The sequence below is a fragment of the Pleurodeles waltl genome, chromosome 12 (assembly GCF_031143425.1).
Source record: "Pleurodeles waltl isolate 20211129_DDA chromosome 12, aPleWal1.hap1.20221129, whole genome shotgun sequence".
Classification (NCBI taxonomy): domain Eukaryota; kingdom Metazoa; phylum Chordata; class Amphibia; order Caudata; family Salamandridae; genus Pleurodeles; species Pleurodeles waltl.
Genome location: NC_090451.1, coordinates 7,061,316 through 7,065,348, shown reverse-complemented (window position 1 = coordinate 7,065,348; position 4,033 = coordinate 7,061,316). Strand labels below are relative to the sequence as shown.

The window sequence follows — 4,033 nt, the reverse complement described above, 5'->3', positions numbered from 1 at the left end:
ACGGAATGAGCCACGCACATTCAGAAAGAGTGGTGATGCGTTGGTTACTTATTGGTAATCTTCCTTAGCCTTAGTCCATTGCGTCCTTTTGACAGTCATTACAAAGTAAGGTTATGTCACCTTCCAACAGGAAGAAAGAACAGGAAGATCCTTAAATGCTAGCCCCATGCACCCAACCTGGGTGCCAAGCCCTTGCCAAAGGACTGATGGGAAGGTGGGCAGGATGTAATGTTTGTGACAAAGACAAGATGGACTAAGGGTAATGCAGAGTTCAAAACATTGGTACTCAAATGCAAAACAGAAAAATTATTAAGCCATAATGCTTGACAAATGTATGCTCTGAGGACCAAGTAGCCACCCTAGGAATTTCCTAGATTGTTACTCACTGGAATTCAACCCAGGAGGTGGCCATTCCTCTCGTAGACCATCCCTGAACTGGAAGATATTCTAAAAAGCCTTGCAAAGCCAGAAAAATTGACAACTTAATCCACCTACTCAGAGTCATAAAAGTCACCTTCTTGTCTTTTCCAGGCTGTCCAAAAGTCACAAACAAGGAGTCGGTTTTCCTGAACTGCAGAGGCCTGGTGACATAAATGAAAAGAGCTCTTTAAACATCAAGTGTATTCAGCAAATGTTCCTCCGGAGAGGAAGGAGAGGGAATGAAAGAAGGAAGAATTATTTCCTAAGATCTATCAAAAATAGACTTAACCTTTGCAGCAAAGGTAAGGCTAGGCCTTAAAGTTACCCCATCTTCCAAAGTATCAAATGAAGAGAGGATAGCATTTTAAGGCTCCCAGCTCCCCAATTGTTCTCAGCAAGGTGATAGGAAATAGGAAAATAACTTTATAGGAAACAATCTTTATGTCTACAGTATCCAGATCCTCAAAGAGATAAAATTGCAAAGCCTATAAAAGAGTAGGAAGATTCTGAGTTGGAGAAAAGGGATTTTTCAACTGGTCTTACAATTGACAAAAGATCAGAACAGTCTAGACACCAAAGATTGTAACATCTTCGAAGGTACAGAAAAGTCCCTAAAAACCTTTATCGCAAAGCAATGAGCTTTCAGAGTGGAAAGAGATTGAAGTGAAACCCATTTGAAGAAAATGCAAAATAGCAGACAAACTACAGGTAGGTGCCAAAAGATCATGAGCAGAACATCACGTCTCAAAAGACTTCCAGTTCTTTGAGTAAGACGTCGAAGTAGAAGGCCTGCTGGAGTGCTGAATTAACTCCACTAAGGAAGAGGAAAGACCCTTTGCTAGCAGTCCAGACTTCTCAACCTCCAAAGCGATAGAGTGAGTTGGAGCAAGAAGGTCAGGGACGACGTTCTGAGAGAGACACACTTGAGCAGTACCCAATGAGGTAGAAGAGCCAGGGTTCAGAAGAGGAAACCATGACATCTCTGGCCAATAAGGGCCCACAAGAATAAAGTTCCCTCGCCCCTGCTGAGACTTGAAGAGAACCATCTGGATCAATAAAAAGTGGGGGAATGTATAAAGGAGACTTCTCAGCCACTTTATCACCAATACGTCCACTACCTAGGCTCCTTGTTCCGGAAGCCTGGATCAGAATCGACAAAGATGAGCATTGTCCTTGTTTGAAAAGAGATCCAGAAAGGGTTTCACAAACTCTCGGCATATCTCTCAAAACAACGACCTGGATAACGTCAACTCCAGCAAATTTGGAAACCTCCAGCTGTCTGCCATCACATTGTCGGTGCCCTTGATGTGTACTGTCGACGTGTGCAACAGGTTGATCTCTGCCCAATAACCCAATTGTTCTGCTATTGCATTGAGGGATTTTGAATGCATGCTTCACTGTTGGTTAATGTAAAAGACAGCTACCTTATTCTCTGTCTTTACTAGCACATTTTTTTGAGACAGATGATGATGGGAAAACTTCAAAGCCTTGAAGATTACCATCAACTCCATCTATTTCCATGACCTCCGACTCTCTAGGAAAGACCACTTGAATCGACAGGATCAGTCCAACACAGTAGCTCTCCAGCCAGGTTTGCTGGCATCTGTTGCGAGGAATTCAGGAGCATCCAGGTGTATTAGTGTCCACTTAGACCAGTGGTCTTCAAACTCTTTAATGCCGCATCCACCCAATGGGAAAAAAAACATTGGTGCCTCCCCTCTGAATTGTCCACAATTCTTCTATTAAATTGACACTGTTTAAATATGTCTAGACCTATTTAAACATTGCAGTTAAGTTCTGTTACTGTTTTAAAAATGCAATCAAATACATGACCCCAAATATACTATTCTGGTCAGGCCTGCCCTACTAACCAATTGCAGCGTCATGCTCTGCTGAGTAAACTGATCTCACGACAGTGAGGAATGCACAGGCCGGGTGGTGCCCGGTGCACGAAAGCGCGCCTTCTTGTGTTGTACGTCTCTTCGCGCAAATGCAAACTCAGATTTCCTGCACTGTGGTCGGCAGGAGAGACATGGGAAGGCGCAGTAGGGAAGGCTTGAGCAACGAACCGTTGGCTATGTTTTGTTGTTACTTTGTTGACATGAGCTCAAGTAATTTGAAGCAGAAGGAACGGCCAGATCTAAAAAAAACTCTCTTACCTCCAACGCCGAATAACCACTATAATTATAATATCTCAAAAGCAGCTGGCCTTGTAAACTTAATGAGCAAGCAAGCCGATGCATTTTGGGTTTTGTTGTAAAAGAATAAAAATACTATCCATCCTTTCCTTTTTTTCCGGCAACAAGCGATGTTACAAAGATATCACAGCACACAGTGAGATTGAGTGAAAGAAGAGGCACTGAGGCTGGCGTGCAGCACTCCACAGCTCTTGTTATTGTAATCCAGACAGGGGGCGGAAGGAGAAAAGTATGAAGGAAATGCGATAGTGAGACCAACTCTTCTATCTATCTGCATTACATGGAAAAAGGATATATTTAGTACTCCTGGCCGGTTAGCTCAGTTGGTTAGAGCATGGTGCTAATAACGCCAAGGTCGCGGGTTCGATCCCCGTACGGGCCAGGTTGCATTTTTTCTCTCAACTAAACTCTTTTTTTCTCATTTAATCAAGCTCTTATAAATCCATACACTCTGTTGCTCCAGTATACGTTCACTTTCCATTAGTCCTTCTTTTTCCACTGCTGACCAAAGCTCAAGCCGGCAGCGCCAGTAGAACAACACAAGTGCAAGGGATTGTCTCTCCAAGATGGAGACACTGCCTCAGACTATGTCTCGTGAGAGGTGGAGGGAGACCAAGAGCTGATTATTAGATGCGTGGGGATAAGAGGAACATAACTCAGGTGAACAGATTCTGGATAGTGATGCTATAGCTAGGATCAGCAATGTTACAGGGCAAAGGATAGGAAAATAATTAGGTGACAGAAGTATAGAAGTGGCTACAAGGGGGTGTGTCTTTTAAGAGGGCCGAAAGATACACTGAAGGCGAAGGTGAAGTGAAAGAAGAAAGAAAGATCAAAGGAAGTCGACAGTGATTGAGAGAAAACTCACAAAGGCAAATTGAGCAAAAGACAAGGCCTGGGGAGTTAGACTACTTCAATGCAAATTTACGCCGCAGATGAGCATGACAACTGACCCTTGTACAGTGGTGCTGAAACAATTTTCAGTGTGGGGGTGCTGCCATCAAAGGGCTTCTGAAAATCCAGGAATTATACAAAGAACAAGTCCTGCGGAATGAGCCACGCACATTCAGAAAGAGTGGTGATGCGTTGGTTACTTATTGGTAATCTTCATTAGCCTTAGTCCATTGCGTCCTTTTGACAGTCATTACAAAGTAAGGTTATGTCACCTTCCAACAGGAAGAAAGAACAGGAAGATCCTTAAATGCTAGCCCCATGCACCCAACCTGGGTGCCAAGCCCTTGCCAAAGGACTGATGGGTAGGTGGGCAGGATGTAATGTTTGTGACAAAGACAAGATGGACTAAGGGTAATGCAGAGTTCAAAACATTGGTACTCAAATGCAAAACAGAAAAATTATTAAGCCATAATGCTTGACAAATGTATGCTCTGAGGACCAAGTAGCCACCCTAGGAATTT

At 43.3% G+C, this 4,033-nt stretch overlaps 1 non-coding gene across 1 annotated transcript; it reads left to right on the top strand.

Annotated features, from left to right (window-relative positions):
• The first annotated feature begins 2,926 nt into the window (after nucleotides 1–2,926).
• On the top strand, nucleotides 2,927–3,000 carry TRNAI-AAU (transfer RNA isoleucine (anticodon AAU)). The gene has a single exon. It is a non-coding gene; the product is annotated as a tRNA-Ile (tRNA).
• Nucleotides 3,001–4,033: the final 1,033 nt, after the last annotated feature.